Source organism: Trachypithecus francoisi, unplaced genomic scaffold, assembly GCF_009764315.1.
Source record: "Trachypithecus francoisi isolate TF-2019V2 unplaced genomic scaffold, Tfra_2.0 Lachesis_group10, whole genome shotgun sequence".
Classification (NCBI taxonomy): Eukaryota; Metazoa; Chordata; class Mammalia; order Primates; family Cercopithecidae; genus Trachypithecus; species Trachypithecus francoisi.
This window is the reverse complement of record NW_022681455.1, coordinates 35288749-35309673: the sequence shown is the minus strand read 5'-3', so window position 1 is coordinate 35309673 and position 20925 is coordinate 35288749. Positions and strand designations below refer to the sequence as shown.

Here is a 20925-nt window from a genome sequence, read left to right as displayed (position 1 = left end):
GGCTTCTAACCAGACATGAAGTGACTTGGAGAAGCACACCCTGAGAAACATAACTGCTCCAGGAAAGAGCTGCACATTGTGGACACTCTCCTATGTTGTGCAGACATCATTGCTTTCTTACTTAGCTGGAATATGCTGTTAATTGTGAACCATTTCCCATCACTCCTCCCCAAAGCCCTCAAGGGCCCAGTGAGATGAATGAAGAGGGTAAACTTCTAATGTAAGAACAATATGCTTCTATTACCAGGTTTATTGGTGTGAGGTTAGCCAGTGGACCCAGCTGACCAGCAGTATTTAGTGAAGAAATGATAGAGCAGTGACTGTCAACCAGGGTTGCCCCCTAGGGGACATTTGGCAATGTCTGCAGACATTTGGGTTTTACAGCTAGGGAGGGGAGAAGAGTGTCACTGGCACTTAGTGTGTAGAAGCCAGGGATGCTGCTCAACATCCTACAATGCACAAATTGCCCATACAAGAGATGATTATCCAGCCCAACACGTTTACAGTGTTAGGGCTGAGAAATTCTACACCAGATGAACAGGAACTAGGAGGCAAAGCGAGTCAACAGCTATGAACATGGAGATATTTTAGGCAATTAAGGGAAACAAAGGAAGAGCATGCTTTGCTTGCTTATTTGGAAAAGGGGGTAATGAGTAGAGCTCTGGGTTCTGACAAACTTGAGAACAGCATGATTGTGAGGAGAGAATGCAGGGTGGCCTGCTCAGCTTCTACTGCCAGTTGGAGAGCAAAGTTGGCTTGTACTTCCACCGGACTGGTGGCAAGGAACTCTGCCTCTGCGATCACAATTCTTGGACAAGGGGTGTGCCAAAAGCAGTGAGAAGGATCAAGTGGTCCTAGCAGATCACAAATGAAAGCAATGAAAATCAGCTGTGAGACACCTTTTAGTATGTGAGATACCTTTTAGTATCATGATATGGAAGTGAACTTAAGCATGAAGCAGTTTTCCCACACGACTTGGGAACCTCCCTTCAGCATCGTCCTAGAAGAGAACTCTTTCCAAGCTGGGCTGACATTAGCTGTGGAGAACTTAGTAACGTTCTCAGGAGAGCTGCTGAGGTTACGATGAGGCTGGGTAGAAGTCAGGAGTAAAAGAACTTTTTTGGGGAGTCTCTCTGAATCCACTGTGATTCTGATTTTTAAAAAAATTCACTTTGGGAGGCCGAGACGGGCGGATCACGAGGTCAGGAGATCGAGACCATCCTGGCTAACACGGTGAAACCCCGTCTCTATTAAAAAATACAAAAAAAATTAGCCGGGCGAGGTGGCGGGCGCTTGTAGTCCCAGCTACTCGGGAGGCTGAGGCAGGAGAATGGCGTGAACTTGGGAGGCGGAGCTTGCAGTGAGCTGAGATCCGGCCACTGCACTCCAGCCTGGGCGGCAGAGCAAGACTCTGTCTCAAAAAAAAAAAAAAAAAAAAAAAATTATGTAAGAAAAAAGAAAGACAGGACTTTTTTTTTTTTTTGAGACAGGGTCTTACTCTGTCACCCAGGCTGGAGTAGAGTAGAGCGAACATGGCTCACTGCAGCCTCAACCTCCTCGGCTTGAGTGATTCTCCTGCCTCAGCCCCCCAAGGAGCAGGGACTACAGGCATGTACCACCACGCCTGGATAATTTTTGTATTTTTTGTAGAGACGGGGTTTCGCCATGTTGCCCATGCTGGTCTTGAACTCTGGTGTGCTGGGACTACAGGTATGCGCCACCGTGCCCAGATAATTTTTGTATTTTTAGTATAGATGAGGTTTCCCCACGATGGCCAGGCTGGTCTCAAACTCCTGGCCTCAAGTGATTCACTGCGCCTGGCTGGAAGACAGGACTTAAATGAAAAAAAGCGGTGCTGCGACGCACTCCCCTGAACGCCAGGAGCTGTTTAATGGAAGACGAGGCTCCCAGGCTGAGGCTGGGGTCCCTATGCCTGAGCCTGTAAATATGGGCTGGTTCAGAAGTCACTTCTACCTGGGCTCACCCCCTCAGAACCCAGCTTGACAGAAAGGGGACAAACCAGCATTTCCTGAGGTTCATTTTAATCCTCACAAGGAAGAAAATGAAGGCTCAGGACATTCAGTCACAAGTCCATGGTTAGAAGGCCAGTCAACACCGGAGCTGAGTCATACCTAGATCTCCAGCACAAAATCCACTCAGGCCTCTTCACAGACAATGAAAGGGCTACAAATGTTCCTCAACTTATGACAAGGGCAAACCCATCATATGTCGAAAATGTCACAAGTCAAAAACGCACATAATATACATACCCTACCGAACACCATAGCTTAGCCTAGCCTACTGCAAATGTACCAGAACATTTCCACTAGCCTATGGGCAACATCATCTAACACTGAGCTTATCTTATAATTTTGAAAATCTCATGTAATTGAATACTGTACTGAAAGTAAAAAAACAGAATGGTCATATGAGAGCCGGGGCATGGTGGCTCACGCCTGTAATTCCAGCACTGTGGGAAGCCGAGGTGGCCAGATCACCTGGTCAGGAGTTAGAAACCAGCCTGGCCAACATGGTGAAATCCTATCTCTACTAAAAATACAAAAATTAGCCAGGCCTGGTGGCAGTCGTCTGTAATCCCGGCTACTCAGGAGGCTGAGGCAGGAGAATCACTTGAACCCAAGAGGCAGAGGTTGCTGTGAGCCGAGATCGCGCCACTGCACTGCAACCCTGGGCGAGAGTGAGACTCCGTCTCAAAAAAAAAAAAAAGAATGGTTGTATGAGTTCTAAAGGATGGCGCTTCTGCTGAATGTATATCACTTTTACATCACTGTAAAGATGAACCATCATAAGTTGGGGACTGTATTTAAAAAAGGGTGAGGATACCAGATGCTAAAACCCAGAAGCCGGTGCCCCAGGGAAACACAGAAGGCACCGGCTCTTTGCTAACATGTTAGCTCCATACACAGCCTTCTCTCAGCTTCAAGTAGTTGCTCCAATCTGACCTCCTCCCTCAAATTCTTTCTGCTGTGTGCCCCTCCTGACTCCTCTCTTCCCCTACGTTTGTCCCTCTTCCTACCATTCTCTAATCTGTCCTCCATGTTCCTTCTTGCTCCATACCTTGCTTCTATAATACTGAAACTGAAGTGTATTTGAAACATGGTTAGTGGTGTTAAATGAAGTTTCACCTTTCTTGCTTTTTATTTTTGAATAATTTATGCTTAACTTTTTATGTGCTTTGACAATAAAACCTAAATTTAGTTGCCTTCTAAAGTTTGTGAACTCTTTTAATCTCTCCTGTGCATCAACAGCCCTAAATGGATATGGGGTAGGGATGGGTTACTCCACCCTGGCTCTGGGTATTTAATCTGTGTGGCTGAAATATCAAAATCAATGCACTTAAATGGCAACCAGAGGAACTCAGATTTAATGTGAGGAAGAATTTCCTTACACTTCGACTATTGCAGTCCTCTACCTAACCACTCTAGCTCCATTCCTAATCTACCTTTTTGTAATATTAACACCATCACTCCTTGCTTCAAAACCACTGAGGCAGAGGTTGCAGTGAGCCGAGATCACGCCACTGCACTCTAGTCTGGACAACAGAGTGAGACTTCATCTCAAAAAAAAAAAGAGAAGAAAAAGAACTGGCCGGGCACAGTGGCTCATGCCTTTAATCCCAGCACTTTGGGAGGCCAAGGCAGGAATGAATGGCTTGACCTCAGGAGTTTGAGACCAGCCTGGACAACATAGGGAGACCTGATCTCTAGAAAAAGTTAAAAAATGAGGTGGCCATGATGGTGCATACACGTAGTCTTAGTTACTTGGGAGGCTGAGGTGAAAGGATCACTTGAGCCTGAAAGTCAAGGCCAGATACAGTGAGCCAAGATTGTGCCACTGCACTCCAGCCTGGGCAAGAGTGAGATCCTATCTCAAAAAAAAAAAAAAAAAAAAAAAAAAGGCTGGGTGTGGTGGCTCATGCCTATAATCTCAGCAGTTTGGGAGGCTGAGGCAGATGGATCACTTGAGGCCAGGAATTCAAAAGCAGCCTGGTCAATGTAGCGAGATCACAAGACACCATCTTTACAAAAAATTTTAAAATGAGCTGGGCGTGGTAGCACATATCTGTAGTTCTAGCTACTCTGGAGGCTGAGGCAGGAGGATTGCTTGAGCCCAGAAGTTGGAGGCTACAAGTGAGCTATGACAACACCACTGCACTCCAGCCTGGGTGACTGAGGGAGATCTTATCTCAAATAAAATCAAACAAAAGAACTAACAGTATGTTACCAATGATAAAAATCAAGCTTTCAAGAGAAAATTCAAATTTGGAAAACATATTGACCACTGTGAGCCTGACAGCTTCCCAATACTTAAAGACTTTTTTTTTTTTTTTTTTTGAGACGGAGTCTCACTCTGTCGCCCAGGCTGGAGTGCAGTGGCCGGATCTCAGCTCACTGAAAGCTCCGCCTCCCGGGTTCACGCCATTCTCCTGCCTCAGCCTCCCGAGTAGCTGGGACTACAGGTGTCCGCCACCTCGCCCGGCTAGTTTTTTGTATTTTTTAGTAGAGACGGGGTTTCACCGTGTTAGCCAGGATGTTCTCAATCTCCTGACCTCGCGATCCACCCGTCTCGGCTTCCCAAAGTGCTGGGATTACAGGCTTGAGCCACCGCGCCCGGCCCCCAATACTTAAAGACTTTTTAAAAATGAGGTCAGTGTGATATTAACGAATATGATTTTTTGATATTGTAAAATAAAATGTGTCTGGAAGATCTATATAGTGAAACAATATTTTCCAATGACCAATTCAAAGAAAAAGATCATGCAAAGTGCGAGATAGACCAATGGATTTTAACGGCACAAAATATGAAAAGTCTGTTGGTAAGGTTTCAAACTCCATGTTGCAACTAACCTTTAAGAAACTATTATTTGTTGAGTTTAGTACAGTATCAAAGAAGAATAGAAGAATACCCACATGATCTGCAAAGGCTATTAAAATACTCCTCCCTTTCTCAATCACGTATCTGTGTAAGGCCAGATTTTTCATCACGTCTTTCAAACAAAACAACATACCACAAGAGATTGAATATAGAAGCAGATGTAAGAATGCAGCTGTCTTTTATTAAACCAGGCACAAAAAAAGACTGGCAAAAATGTAAAACAACATCACTCCCCTCAGTAATTGTTTTGTTTTGAAAAATAGTTATTTTCATTAAAAAGTCATTTATGATTGCATGTAGTGCATTTATTATTATATTAAATGATTTTTAAAATTAGTAACTTTAAAAAATTCCTGTTTTAATTTCTTCCTTTTTTTTTTTTTTTTTTTTTTAGACAGGGTCTCACTCTGTCGCCCAGGCTAAGTGCAATAGTGCAATCTTGGCTCACTGCAACCTCCCCCTCCCAGACTCCAGCAATCCTTCCACTTCAGTCTCCTGAGTAGCCGGGATTACAGGTACATGCCACCACATCCAGCAAATCTGTGTTTTTTTTTGTACAGACAGGTCTCACCATGTTGCCCAGGCTGATCTTGAACTCCTGGACTCAAGTGATCCACCAGCCTCGACCTCTCAAAGTGCTGGGATTACAGGTGTGAGCCACCCCGCGCCCAGCCTATTACAACTTCAAACATGGTAAACATAAGCCCTTGGGGTCTTCAATAATTTTTAAGAATCTAAAGGGGCCGGGTATGGTGGCTCACGCCTGTAATCCCAGCACTTTGGGAGGCCCAGGTGGGTGGATCACAAGGTCAGGAGATTGAGACCATCCTGGCTAACACGGTGAAACCCCGTCTCTACTAAAAATACAAAAAAATTAGCTGGGCGTGGTGGTGGGCACCTGTAGTGCCAGCTACTCAGGAGGCTGAGGCAGAAGAATGGCGTGAACCCGGGAGGCGGGGCTTGCAGGGAGCCGAGATTGTGCCACCGCACTCCAGCCTGGGCGACAGAGTGAGACTCCGTCTCAAAAAAAAAAAAAAAAAAGAATCTAAAGGGATCTTGAGGCCAAAAAGTTTGAGAATACTGTTTTATAATATTCTAAAGTTGAGTTCAAAATAAGCCATCTTTCGGCCAGGCGTGGTGGCTCACGCCTGTAATCCCAGCACTTTGGGAGGCCCAGGTGGGTGGATCACAAGGTCAGGAGATTGAGACCAGTGAAACCCCGTCTCTACTAAAAATACAAAAAAATTAGCTGGGCGTGGTGGTGGGCACCTGTAGTGCCAGCTACTCAGGAGGCTGAGGCAGAAGAATGGCGTGAACCCGGGAGGCGGGGCTTGCAGGGAGCCGAGATTGTGCCACCGCACTCCAGCCTGGGCGACAGAGTGAGACTCCGTCTCAAAAAAAAAAAAAAAAAAAGAATCTAAAGGGATCTTGAGGCCAAAAAGTTTGAGAATACTGTTTTATAATATTCTAAAGTTGAGTTCAAAATAAGCCATCTTTCGGCCAGGCGTGGTGGTTCATGCCAGTAATCCCAGCACTTTGGGAGACTGAGGTGGGCGGATCACCTGAGGTCAGGTGATCCTGAGGTTGAGACCAGCCTGACCAACATGGTGAAACCCCACCTCTACTAAAAACACAAAAAATTAGCCAGGCGTGGTGACACATGCCTGTAATTCCAGCTACTTGGGAGGCTAAGGCAGGAGAATTGCTTGAACCCGGGAGGCAGAGGTTGCAGTGAGCCAACATCGATCGTGCCATTGCACTCCAGCCTGGGCAACAGAGCGAGAGACTCCATCTCAGAAAAAAAAAAGATGCATAGACCGATGGAACAGAATAGAGAACCCAGAAACAAATCCACACACCTACAGTGAACTCACTTTTGACAAAGGTGCCAAGAACATACACTGAGGAAAAGACAGTCTCTTCAATAAATGGTGCTGGGAAAACTGGATATTCACATGGAGAAGAATGAAACTAGACCCCTATCTCTTGCCATATACAAAAACCAAATCAAAATAAATTAAAGACTTAAATCTAAGACTTTAAACCATGAAACTACTACAAGAAAACATACGAGAAAATCTCCAGGACACTGGTCTGGGCAAAAATTTATTGAGCAACACCCTGCAAGCACAGGCAACCAAAGCAAAAATGGTCAAATGGGATCACACCATATTAAACAGCTTCTGCACAGCACAGGAAACAATCAACAAAGTGAAGAGACAACCCACAGGATGAGAAAAAATATTCGCAAACTACCCATTTGACAAGGGGTGAATAACAAGAATATATAAGGAGCTCAAACTCTATAGGAAAAAAACTAATAATTTGATAAAAGGATGGGCAAAAGATTTTAACAGACATTTCTCAAAAGAAGACATATAGGCTGGGTGTGGTGGCTCATGCCTGTGATCCCAACACTTTGGGAGGCCAAGGCAGGCGGATCACTTGAGGTCAGGAGTTTGAGACCAGCCTGGCCAACATGGCAAAATCCCGTCTCTACTAAAAACACAAAAATTAGCTGGGCATGGTGGCGGGCGCCTGTAATCCGAGCTACTCAGGAGGCTGAGGCAGGAGAATCGCTTGAACCTGGGAGGCAGAGGTTTCAGTGAGCTGAGATTGTGCCATTGCACTCCAGCCTAGGCGACAAGAGCAAGATTCCGTCTCAAAAAAAAAAAAAAAACATACAAATGGCAAGCAGGCATATGTAAAGGTGCTCAGTATCACTCATCATCAGAGAAATGGAAATCAAATCTACAATGAGGCCGGGCACGGTGGCTCACATCTGTAATCCCAGAACTTTGGGAGGCTGAGGTGGATGGATCACCTGAGGTCGGGAGTTTGAGAACAGCCTGGCCAACATGGGAAAACCCTGTCTCTACTAAAAATGCAAAAATTAATCGGGCGTGGTGGCAGGCACCTAGAGTCCCAGCTACTTGGGAGGCTGAGTGAGGCAGGAGAATTGCTTGAATTTGGGAGGCAGAGGTTGCAGTGAGCCAAGATGGTGCCACTATACTTCAGCCTGGGCGACAGAGCAAGACTCCATCTCAAAACAAAACAAAACAAAACAAAACAAAACAAAACAAAACTACAATGAGATGTCATCTCACCCCAGTTAAAATAGCTTATATCAGTGGCCCTTGTAAAAGCTGCAGCGGTTTCTACATAGCTGCTGTGGTCAAAGAGGAGCCCAGAGTGACAATTTTCCTTGATAGTCATCATTCTGTTTCTTGTAACTCATCAACATTTTGGGAAGATACAGTTCCATTGTAAAATTAAAAAACTAAAAAAAAAAAAAAAAAAAAAAAAAAAAAAAATAGGCCAGGCATGGTGCAGTGGCTTATGCCTGTAATCCTAGCACTTTGGGAAGCTGAGGCAGGGAGATCACCTGAGGTCAGGAGTTCGAGACCAGTCTGGCCAACATGGTGAAATGCCATCTCTACTAAAAATACAATTAGCAGGGTGTGGTGGCGTGTGCCTATAAATCCCAGCTCCTTGGGTGGTTGGGGCACGAGAATTACCTGAACCCAGGAGGCAGAGATCGCAGTGAGCCAAGATCATGCCACCGCACTCAGGCCTGGGTGACAGAGCCAGATGCCATCTCTAAATAAATACATTTGAAATGGCTTATATCCAAAAGACAGGCAATAACACATTCTAGTGAGAATGTAGAGAAAAGGGAATCCTTATACACTGTTGGTGAGAATGTAAATTAGTACAACCACTATGGAGAACAGTTTGAAGATTCCTCAAAAAACTAAAAATTGAGCTACCATATGATCCAGCAATCCCACTGCTGGGTATATACCCAGAAGAAAGGAAATTGGTATACTGAAGAGATCTGCACTCCTGTTTGTTACAGCACTATTTACAATAGCTAAGATTTGGAAGTGACCTAAGTGTCTATCAACAAATGAGTATGTGGTACATATACACAATGGAGTACTATCAGCTATAAAAAAGGATGAGATCCAGTCATCTGCAACAACATGGATGAAACTGAAGGTCATTATGCTAAATGAAATAAGGCAGGAACAGAAAGACCAACATTACATGTTCTCACTTATTTGTGGGATCTAAAAATCAAAACAATAGAACTCATGGACATAGAGAGTAGAAGGATGTTACCAGAGGCTGGGAGGTAGTGAGGAGCTGCAGGAGTAGATGCAGATGGTTAATGGGTACAAAACAAATACAGAAAGAATGAGTAACACCTACTATTTGATAGCACAGCAGGGTGACTATAGTCAATAATAACTATACATTTTTAAATAACTTAATGAGTATAATTGGATTGTTTGCAACTCAACAGATAAATGCTTGAGGGGATGGATACACCATTCTTCCGGATGTGCTTATTTCACATTGCATGCCTATATCAAAACATCTATTGGGCCAGGCGCAGTGGCTCACGCCTGTAATCCCAGCACTTTGGGAGGTCAAGGCAGGTGGCTCACCTGAGGTCAGGAGTTCAAGACCAGCCTGGCCAACATGGTGAAACCCCATCTCTACCAATAATATAAAAATTAGCTGGGCGTGGTGGCATATATCAGTAATTCCAGCTATTCAGGAGGTTAAGGCACAAGAATCGCTTGAACCCAGGAGGCGAAAGTCACAATGAGCTGAAATCAGGCCACTGCATTCTAGCCTGGGTGACAGAGTAAATCTGTGTCTCAAAAACAAAAATTAAAAAAAAAAAAAAAAAAGGGCTGGGCGCAGTGGCTCAAGCCTGTAATCCCAGCACTTTGGGAGGCCAAGACGGGCAGATCACGAGGTCAGGAGATCGAGACCATCCTGGCTAACACGGTGAAACCCCGTCTCTACTAAAAAATACAAAAAACTAGCCGGGCGAGGTGGGGGGTGCCTGTAGTCCTAGCTACTCGGGAGGCTGAGGCAGGAGAATGGCGCAAACGCGGGAGGCGGAGCTTGCAGTGAGTTGAGATCTGGCCACTGCACTCCAGCCTGGGCGACAGAGTGAGACTCCGTCTCAAAAAAAAAAACAAAAACAAACCATCTCATGTACCCTCCTAAATGTACACACCTACTACTATGTACCCATTAAAAAAAAAAAAACACTAGTCAGGCACGGTGGTGTGTACCTGTAGTCCTAGCTACTTGGGAGGCTGTGGTGAGAGGCCTGCCTAGGTAGGCCAAGTTTATCCAACCCATTGCCCATGACTGCATGCAGCCCAACACAAATAACGTAAACTTTCTTAAAACATGGGATTCTTTTGCCATTTTTATTTTTAGCTCATTAGCTATTGTTAGTGTTAGTGTATTTTATGTGTAGCCCAAGATAATAATTATTCTTCCAATGTGGCCCAGGGATGCCAAAAGACTGGACACACCCCTGGACCTAGGTGATATAGCAATACCCCATCAAGAGGGGAGGGGAGGGGAGGGGAAGGGAGGGAAGGGAAGAGGAGGGGAGGGGAGGGGAGGGAAGAGGAGGGGAGGGGAGGGGAGGGGAGGGGAGGGGAGGGGAGGGGAGGGGAAGCGAGGGGAGGGAAGGCAAGGCAAAGCTCCTACCTGTGACTGAGAGCTCAAGGTTCAGGGATGAACTGGACAACTGACCCCTGGAAATGCATGTACAATTGCTGTCACTGGGCCTAGCTGCTGCTAAAGCAAATGACAAAGCAAATCAGTTCAACCTAGTAGCTCTCCCTGCTCAAGGGGTACTTCGACCTCTTCCCTCTTGGGGAACCTCAGAAGCCTCTGAAACTCCCCGCTTCTTCTTCCCTTACATTCCCTTCAGAGGAAAACATTTGGTATGGGTTTGAAAGCAGGAGGGCCACCCCACCCAGGACCTTCCTGAAAGATCTACAAACAACCTGACCCCTACGGACAGAGAGACACAGGGACTCACCACCCTGTCTGACAACAGGAAAACCTGCAGGGTGTTAAAGGCAGAGAAGGGGAAGTGAAGCCCACAAACAGCTACTGGAACCACTGAACTTCAGAGATTAAAACAAACCAGGCAGGAGGCCCACGTTTCCCCGGCCCCCAGCAGGGACCCACAATCCAGCCTTCCAAAGAGGACAATGAACATTGTATTCCCTGGAGCTCCACTTTGAGAGTTTATAAAACCTGCCAGGCATCCTGAGAACATGGAAACAGCAATGGGAAACCCAGAGCATTGTTCAGACTCTTGGTGAGAACCTCCTACCCCTGCAGAGATGGAAGAAACAATTCTGTGTGTTACGGCCAGCTCGCATATATACCAGCAAACCACAGACCCATGAGGCAGCGACTGGATCTGTTTTTACTACTATCATTTCCCGAGTGCCAGGCACATAGCTGGCACTCAAAAATATTTGTTCCCAGCCGGGTGCAGTGGCTCCCATCTGTAATCCCAGCACTCTGGGAGGCCAAGGTGGTGGATCACCTAACATCAGGAGTTTGAGACCAGCCTGGCCAACATGGTGAAACCCCATCTCTACTAAAAATACAAAAATTAGCTGGATATGGTGGTGCATGTCAGTAATCTCAGCTACTCAGGAGGCTGAGGCAGGAGAATCGCTTGAACCTGAGAGGCGGAGGCTGCAGTGAGCCAAGATCATGCCATTGCACTCCAGCCTGGGCAACAAGAGCAAAACTCCATCTCAAAAAAAAAAAAGGCCGAGTGCGGTGGCTTACGCCTATAATCCCTGCACTTTGGGAGGCTGAGGTGGGCAGATCACCTGAGGTCAGGAGTTCCAGACCAGCCTGGCCAATATGGTGAAACCCCATCTCTAATAAAAATACAAAAATTAGCTGGGCATGGTGGCAGGTGCCTATAATCCCAGCTACTTGGAAGGGTGAGGCAGGAGAAGCGCTTGAACTAGAAGGAGGTTGCAGTGAGCCAAGATTGCGCCATCGCACTCCAGCCTGGGGGACAAGAGCAAGACTTCATCTCAAAAATGAACAAACAAACAAAAATATATATATATTTGCTCCCTAAATAAGAGAGAGTGATGGACATCATCTTTGTAGTCTGGCACCCTAGATACCCACATGGGCAAAGATGAAAGTCCGTTCATTTATTCATTCAACAAATATTTATTCATTATCTCCTCTGTGCCAGGCACTATCCTAGACACAACAGGCAGCAAAATAACTCCCTGCCCTGTGGAGTTTATCTTTTAATGGGCACAAAGGTGGGAATCTCCATGCTCCTGAAAAAACTACGTAAACCACAGACATTCAATAATTACTTAATAAATGTCTATACTACGCATAAGCAACTGGTACCAGATGCTGTGACAGGAACCTGGAATCTGGGAATAAGCCCTAGTGAAAATATTTCATCTTCAAGGTCAGGATCTTAAATCTGGATCCTGTGTCAGCGGTGATCAGGACCCCTGAGTAAAGAAAATGGGATTACCTCATTGGTGCATCTGTCTTCATCTGTTGGTGAGCAGAAGCCACTGTGTGAGTATCATGTGCATGCCCAAAACACTGTACAACACTGCAGGATAGAAAAAACCCCAACAGCTTTAGCTGAGAAATGCCAGGGGCCCTAAAAGCAACTCTAATAAATTATACCCACCATAACTCAAAGAGTGCTCCCAAGGTAATCTGGCTCCTCGTCTGTCCCTTACACACCACCCTGAGATGTGATTGTGAGCCTGAGTCAGCAAATATTTCCCCAATCCTGGAAGGAGTCTGCTCGCTCCCAAGCACGCAGACACTAGCTTTGCTGATTTTATCAGGTCGGGGCAGAAGGAGCAGGCAAGGTAAGAAAGGAGCTGGTGCCCAATACACCCCATGGGTAGCAGCTCATAAATGAAGATGTCCTGAGTCACAGTTGATTCCTTCACCAAAGCTCCTGGAGAATGAACTGGAGTCACATCCCAATCACCAGCCTGCTGAGTTATGAAGGCTAGGAGCCTTCTGCCAAGGAAGAAGACCCATATGTCTGAAACCTGATGCAAGGGGCCATGTTCTCCCTGCCAGGCTCAAGGTAAGTTCCAAAGGCTCCTCTGACATCCTGGAATCCAGCTGTTGCAAGCGGCTCCTCCCCCTGGCTCCAAAGGCAGAGAAAAATGCTCAGGGACACCAAACATCTCCAAGAAGCAGCTACTAGGTAATCTGGGACAACATGGCATAGACAATGGCATCGGGCACAGGGCTAAGCAAGGGCCTGGCAGAATGGACAAATCCCACAGAGACCTGGATAGGGAGGAAGAGAACGTTTCCAGTATGGGCAATGCTGAGCAGTGGAGCTGGGTCCTGCAATTTCCAGGCCCTTCAGAGGCACTGGAGGAAGGCACCACTGTTCAGCTTCCCAGCCTGCAGGGAGCACTCAGGGAGTTGGGCCTCAGGGACAGGATACAGCTGAAGCCCTTAAAGTGATAGGTCCAGGATGGTTGCCATGGCTCACGCCTGTAATCCCAGCATGTTGGGAGGCCAAGGTGGGCAGATCACGAGGTCAGGAGATCGAGACCATCCTGGCTAACATGGTGAAACCCCGTCTCTACTAAAAAATACAAAAAAACTAGCCAGGCGTGGTGGTGGGCACCTGTAGTCCCAGCTACTCGGGAGGCTGAGGCAGGAGAATGGCATGAACCCAGGAGGCAGAGCTTGCAGTGAGCCGAGATCACACCACTACACTCCAGCCTGGGTGACAGAGCGAGACTCTGTCTCAAAAAAAAAAAAAAAAGTGACAGGTCCAACTCCTGAGAGAGAAGAGCTGCACTACTCCAGGATGTGCCAGAATCCGCAGGCCCTGAAGACATCTTGCACAACAGTCAGGACAGCTGTAGGCCCAAATCTGCAGGCCCTGAAGACATCTTGCACAACAGTCAGGACAGCTGTAGGCCCAAAGCAGAGGCCTAATGGCTTCCTAGGCCAGTCCCCTACACTGTCTATCCTCTTACCAGGCCCTAAGGGAAGGGGTCTAAGGGACCACGGCTGGGGTTGAAAGGCTGAGGAGGAGCAATTCTTCCTGAATGGGTTAAGGCGTATATTACACAAGAAGGCCATGGTGAAGAGGCAAAGAGAAAGGCAGCCGAACGAGCAGTCCGTGTAATCTCAGTGCTCTGGGAGGCCAAAGTGGGGAGGACTGCTTGAGGCCAGGAGTTTGAGACATTGTGAGAGCCTGTCTTTACCAAAAAATTGTTTTTTAATTAGCTGAGTATGGTGGCGTACACCCGTAGTCCCTGCTACTCTGGAGGCTGAGGCAGGAAGATCCCCAAGCCCAAGAGTTCGAGGTTACAATGCACTATGATAGCACCACTGCACTCCAGTCTGGGCAACAGAACAAAACCTTGTGTCAGAAAAAAAAGAAGGAAAGAAAATCCAGACCCAGACTCTGCAAAAATCACTGAATGGGAAGGAATTTGGTAATTGACAATCATGACTACCTTCTCAGAAAACGAGAGTGGACAAACTGCAAGAAGCTATCCAGCTAGGGCTGCTGGTGCCCAAGCTGCTCTCCAAGGACTGGCCTTGACCCGTTCTCAAATCTCTCACCTGTCACCACACCAGAGAGCACTACTAAGGGGTAAGCATGGCCAGGAGTAACAAACTGCTCAAAAGAGTAAGGAGGAGTCCTTGAGAGCCAGAGACTAGACTAAAAATCTGTCCAACACTTGACCTCTACCTCTTTAGAATGATCCACTAAAACCCTGGAGAGATGCTATTCACAGGAACATGGAAATCCTCTGGTCCAGTCTGCCCAAATCCTTGCAAGTGCTGCAAAGGGGGTCTTGGGGTCAGTGGAGAGGGGACTGGCTCAATGACAGGCCATCCACAATCCTATTGCTTTCATAGAAAACAGTCAGTGCACAAGAGGATTACAAAACTTTAAAGTCTGGTCAAGCTGGTTCCTTTGGCTCTCCACCACAGCTCCCAAAGGTTGCCAACTCCTGTGTCCAATCTGGCTCAGACAGCATAATCATCAAAAGAGGAGCCCTAGAAACCCGGGGCCAGGTGAAACAATGAGCCTTCATCTCTAAACATGAGAGTGGGTCATGCTTTCAGAATCCTCCAAGATCAGACTGGGTAGAAACAAAGGATATGTTATTTCTTGAATATTTCTTTAGAGAACCAATGCCAAATAAAGGAGCTCAAACTGAAGGATATGAAGAGAATTTTCTGTTTGGTAAGGTTCAACATCCAGACACACATGTCAAGTGATGGACTCTCAAGCCCCAGAAAAGACAATCTATGTGACTGGAAGCCGACATGTCTGCTCAAGTTCCTGACAAGGTCTAACTACTGCAGCCCCACAACCCGCCCAGGTAGTTATCAATCTGATACCTCATACTATGCCTGCGCAAAGGGAACAGAACTTTGGGGTTGCCCTTCCTCTTGGATACAGAGGAAATTAAGCTCCCAGGGAAAAAGAGGGAGAATTTGGATTCCCTAGATTCAGAAAAGAACAAAGGAAAAAGAGAGAGAAGAGACTCCAAGAGAACATGCTCAGTGACCAACATCAGAGGCACATTCAGTTGGCCAAAGATTGTCAAAAAGATATGAGAGAAAATCAGCAGCTGTTTCAAGCCACCAATAATAAAAGGGACAGATGCCCGCCAGCCCCAGGGCTATCAGGCCAGCAATCTATTTCAAAACTCGAACAGGAAAAAAGAAAGTTCTGGAGCCAGTACACAGAAAAAAGGTTGAAGACCACAAGGATTTTCTGGGGCACAGCTTCTGGAGAATTCTCTTAGCCCTTTGGGATGGAGCACAGGGTGGAGGGTGGGAGTGAGGGCACAGAAAGGCTGGGGTATCATGGTACAAGTGTATTCCATATACCCAGAGTGGAAAGACACAAAACCCTGGTTCCTGGAAAGGGAAAAGAATTGGACAAAGCCTCTGGCTACTGCGGCACACATCCAGCTCAGCGCCGTCTCTCCCCAAGGGTTCCTGGAAGTCAACAGCCCTATAAAGGGGAAGTATTAAAGCTGAGATGAGAAGAATGGCCTACAAATTGGACATCATCTCTGATGCAACACCCAAGTAAATTCTCCCACACAATCTGTTATTTCCTTTAGTCAACCAGCTTCTTAATTCGATCAAGGTCTGAACACCTCCACCCCACCCCATGGTTCTGTCAACTGCAGGTCAAGTTAAAGTAGAGTGTGGAGCTAAGGCTTCTCCCTGAAGCAAGGGAAAGGAACAGGGAGAGAAAAGGAGGTGGGAATGTAGGGGACGGAACTGATAACGAAGGAAATTGGAAAGAGGAGCAAAAACAGGGCCTGTTAGGGAGCCAAGGTGAAAGTCTTAGAGAGACAGGCACTGCAAGCCCGGAGCTGGAAAAAGCCTAGGAACACCCTGGGGAAGAGGATGAGGACCCATAGTACTGGGAGGGATCAGGCCACAGATAAGGGGACAGGAATGGGGAAAGAGAGTAAAGCCTGCGAGACAAGGATGGGAGGATGAAGGTAGGAGACAAGGATAATGAGGGGGACAGAGGAAAAGATCCCCGAAAAGATCCTAAGTAGATACGGCAATGGATTCGGGGACACCAGAAAGGGGTGAAGGAAGAGGTCAGAGGCAGGGGAAGGGAGTGGGAGAGGCCCCCGGGCCTGAGACAAGGTTCTCCTAAGTGGGAGGAGACGGAGCCACGAGGCGCAAGAAGGGGCACAGAGTCGAGTGGAAGGAGGCCCGTGTTTCGGACTCACTCAAGCAGCTATGCGGGTCCAAGGGCGGGGGGCGCAGGGGCGGCGGGGCGCCTACACCGCAACGCACGGCGGCTGACAGGAGCGGGCCGGAGCATCAGGAAGAAGCCGCGACGCTGTCCGCGGACCCTAGCAGCTCCCCGCACCCCGCTCCCCGCCGCCGGGCCTTGCGCCCCAGTCCCGCTGGCCGCCACGGCCCAGGCCCGCCGCTTCCCTCCGCCACTTGCCTGCCCGCTTCTCTCGTCTCAGACTGACCGGTCCCGGCTGCCTACGGCGCCACCGCCGCAGTCCCGCAGGCTCCGCAGAATTCTCCAGCTCCTGCCAAAACTTTTCCCATTAATCCCCAGGTCCGCTGCGGCCGCAGCGTCACACGCTCCACGGCCCGGCCCCGCCCCCACCAGCGCGACGTCACCGCGCTTCTCGGCCCTTCCCTCCCCACGCCCCCTTCCGCCTGACGGCAACCAATCACCACGCCTTCTGGAGACGCCCCTGATTCTGCCTCTCCGCCCACCGCACGCTGCCCAGGGCCCGGCTGTGGCGCCCTCTGGTGCGGGATGCGGACATAGCAGCTCAGGGAGGAGCAGGGGAGCGCCTGGGCCAGTAGAACAAGTCCAGCAAGTGTCACAAGAGGGAATTTAAAGCTGGAAGGGAATTTCGAGGTCATTAGTGCAACCTCCTCATCTTCCAGTGAAGAAACTTAGTCCTAGAAAAGGTACGTGACTTGCAGTTGGAGAGACTCTTAACCCAGTGCTAGGTCCACTGGAGGAGATCATACCGCCTGTAATTTTCAAAAAAGGGCTTTCAGGCCGGGTGCGGTGGCTCAAGCCTGTAATCCCAGCACTTTGGGAGGCCGAGACGGGCGGATCACTAGGTCAGGAGATCGAGACCATCCTCCTGGCTAACACGGTGAAACCCTGTCTCTACTAAAAAAATACAAAAAACTAGCCGGGCGAGGTGGCGGGCGCCTGTAGTCCCAGCTACTTGGGAGGCTGAGGCAGAAGAATGGCGTAAACCCGGGAGGCGGAGCTTGCAGTGAGCTGAGATCTGGCCACTGCACTCCCGCCTGGGCGACAGAGCGAGACTCCGTCTCACAAAAAAAAAAAAAAAAAAAAAAAAAAAAAAAGGGCTTTCAGCCTTCAAGAGGCTTCTACAACTGGAAATTTACGGTCTTAGAGTTCTTAACCTTTCTTCCCATGTGCTTATGTAATACGCTTATTCACCTAAAATAGGGAACATCCTCCCTATTGTAGAAAATTCCGTTCTTACTTCTTAATCCAGGTCTTGAAGACCTGGAAGGGACCTATTAACCCAACCTACCGCTTAAGATGTACCAGCTACCTAGCAGCTGGGAGGCAATCTGGTGGAAGAAGTTGGCTTTCATCTGGCAATGAACAAAACTTGACTCTCACGTACATGACCAACGGCTCCTCTCCATCGTCATTAAAGATTACCCCTTGCCTCTCCTTCGGCCACACCTTCCGTAGGCTACAAGCTCCTTAGGCCACACCCTAGCTATCTGGATGAGCGATTTATTTTTTTTATTTTTTATTTTTTTGAGACGCAGTTTCACTCTGCCCCCCCCCAGCTGGAGTGCAGTTGCGCAATCTCAGCTCACTGCAACCTCTGCCTCCCGGGTTCAAGCGATTCTCCTGCCTCAACCTCCCAAGTAGCTTGGATTACAGGCATGTGCCACACGCCGCCCAGCTACTTTTTTTTTAATTAATTAATTAATTAATTTTTTTTTGAGACAGAGTCTAGCTCTGTCGCCCAGGCTGGAGTGCAGTGGCGCGATCACTGCTCATTGCCAGCTCCGCCTCCCGGGTTCACGCCATTCTCCTGCCTCAGCCTCCCGAGTAGCTGGGACTACAGGCGCCCGCCACCACGCCCTGCTAATTTTTTGTATTTTTAGTAGAGACGGGGTTTCACCATGTTAGCCAGGATGGTCTCGATCTCCTGACCTCGTGATCCGCCCACCTCGGCCTCCCTAAGTGTTGAGATTACAGGCCTGAGCCACCGTGCCCGGCCACGCCCAGCTAATTTTTGTAGTTTTAGTAGAGATGGGGTTTTGCCATGTTGCCCAGGCTGGTCTTGAACTCCTGGACTCAAGTTGTCCCCCCACCTCAGCCTGCCAAAGTGCTGGGATTACAGGCATGAGCCACCGTGCCTGGCAGGGATGAGTGATTTTTTTTCCCCTTCTTTTGGCTTCTCTTTTTTCCCCCCTACTTTTTGAAATGCTTGTGCATTATATTTGTAACTTAGACGTCAACTTCCTTGCCCTTTGAGACTGAAGTAAAAATGGACTGTGAAAGTCAAATCCCCTCCCTTAATATTTTTTGCAAATATCTGGGGATTTATATTCTCCTAAATATCTCTGCCTCTGGGTTTCTGCTTTTGCCAGGCTGTTGCTGTACCGCAGTTCAAAAGTCTGGAGAGGAAACTCAGCTCTCCCTGAAGACTGCCCGCACCCTTCCCACACAAAACATTCACGAGTACAAAGACATTAAGGTACTCTGGGCCCTGGGGGAGGTCACATGATACATGGCAAACAGTTTAAACTCACCCCTCAGAAGTTTTTAAAATTCCTTTTCGCCGGGCGCGGTGGCTCAAGCCTGTAATCCCAGCACTTTGGGAGGCCAAGACGGGCGGATCATGAGGTCAGGAGATCGAGACCATCCTGGCTAACACGGTGAAACCCCGTCTCTACTAAAAAATACAAAAAACTAGCCGGGCGAGGTGGCGGGCGCCTGTAGTCCCAGCTACTTGGGAGGCTGAGGCAGGAGAATGGCGTGAACCCAGGAGGCGGAGCTTTCAGTGAGCTGAGATCCGGCCACTGCACTCCAGCCTGGGCGACAGAGCGAGACTCCGTCTCAAAAAAAAAAAAAAAAAAAAGGCCGGGCGCGGTGGCTCAAGCCTGTAATCCCAGCACTTTGGGAGGCCGAGACGGGCGGATCACGAGGTCAGGAGATCGAGACCATCCTGGCTAACTCGTGAAACCCCGTCTCTACTAAAAAATACAAAAAACTAGCCGGGCGAGGTGGCAGGCGCCTGTAGTCCCAGCTACTTGGGAGGCTGAGGCAGAGAATGGCGTAAGCCCGGGAGGCGGAGCTTGCAGTGAGCTGAGATCCGGCCACTGTACTCCAGCCTGGGCGACAGAGCGAGACTCCGTCTCAAAAAAAAAAAAAAAAAAAAAAAAAAAAAAAAAGTCCTTTCCACACCCCCAGCTGAGGTTTTCTAACCGGCCCTGTACCCTCTAGCCTCCTCCAAAATCACTAACTTTCCCTCCTGCCCCACCATTCTCTCCTCTGTCCCACCCTCTCTGGAGAAAACACAAATTCCTCTGGCTTTCTAGGGAGAAAGAGAAAGAGACATTTTAACCATATCTCTTTGTTGCTTAAGTTCCTGCCAACACTCGTGCTTTGAAGATCTGTCTACCCCAACAAGTTTATTTCCCCTGTAAACTAAAAACAAAATCCTAAGCCCCCTAATTGAATGGACCCTCTTGGCCAAGGGGACCCCAGAAAAACCTTAAAAACTGAATTTCCAGCCATGACAGGTCAGGAAGTCAAACATGCCTGGTTATACTCCCTCCCGTTTGCAGTTTAGGGCGAGGTGGCTCAAGCCTATAATCCCAGCACTTTGGGAGGCCGAGACGGGCGGATCACGAGGTCAGGAGATCGAGACCATCCTGGCTAACACGGTGAAACCCCGTCTCTATTAAAAAATACAAAAAACTAGCCGGGCGAGGTGGCGGACGCCTGTAGTCCCAGCTACTCGGGAGGCTGAGGCAGGAGAATGGCGTAAACCCGGGAGGCGGAGCTTGCAGTGAGCTGAGATCCGGCCACTGCACTCCAGCACGGGCGACAGAGCGAGACTCTGTCTCAAAAACAAAAAACAAACAGACACAACATCTGACCAGCATCAATGTTAAAATACAGATCATAGGCCGGGCGCGGTGGCTCACGCCTGTAATCCCAGCACTTTGGGAGGCCGAGGCGGGTGGATCACAAGGTCAGGGATCGAGACCATCCTGGCTAACTCGGTGAAACCCCGTCTCTACTAAAAACACAAAAAATTAGCCGGGAGTGGTGGCGGGCACCTGTAGTCCCAGCTACTCGGGAGGCTGAGGCAGGAGAATGGCGGGAACCCAGGAGGCGGAGCTTGCAGTGAGGCGAAATCGCCCCACTGCACTCCAGCCTGGGCGACAGAGCCAGAATCCCTCTCAAAAAAAAAAAAAAAAAACCAGATCATAGACTAACAGAATGTGCACTCTTTGTGACAATAAGAAACCAAATTATAATCAGGACCTACAGCTGTGACAGGTAAGCAGTCACACACTCTTACCTAAAGAATAAACTACATTTTCTGCCAGTCACGGTGGCTCTTGCCTGTAATCCCAACACTTTCAGAGGCCGAGGTGGGCAGATTGCTT

At 48.2% G+C, this 20925-nt stretch overlaps 1 protein-coding gene and 1 non-coding gene across 9 annotated transcripts in view; one reads left to right on the top strand and one right to left on the bottom strand.

The window, feature by feature from the left end:
• PPARD (peroxisome proliferator activated receptor delta) overlaps positions 1 to 16890 on the bottom strand; it is an 89030-nt gene extending 72140 nt beyond the window's left edge. For 2 of the 8 annotated variants that reach the window (XM_033216914.1, XM_033216911.1), the window contains exons 1-3: positions 16752 to 16890; positions 12257 to 12340; positions 10423 to 11061 (exon numbers count right to left, since the gene is read on the bottom strand). The gene's annotated coding sequence lies outside the window, so the exon portion shown is untranslated. The remainder of the gene's footprint in view (positions 1 to 10422; positions 11062 to 12256; positions 12341 to 16751) is intronic. The other 6 variants (XM_033216915.1, XM_033216912.1, XM_033216909.1 and 3 more) reach the window with 4 other exon arrangements.
• On the top strand, positions 8026 to 8157 carry LOC117088878. The gene has a single exon (XR_004439396.1). It is a non-coding gene; the product is annotated as a small nucleolar RNA SNORA16B/SNORA16A family (small nucleolar RNA).
• Positions 16891 to 20925: the final 4035 nt, after the last annotated feature.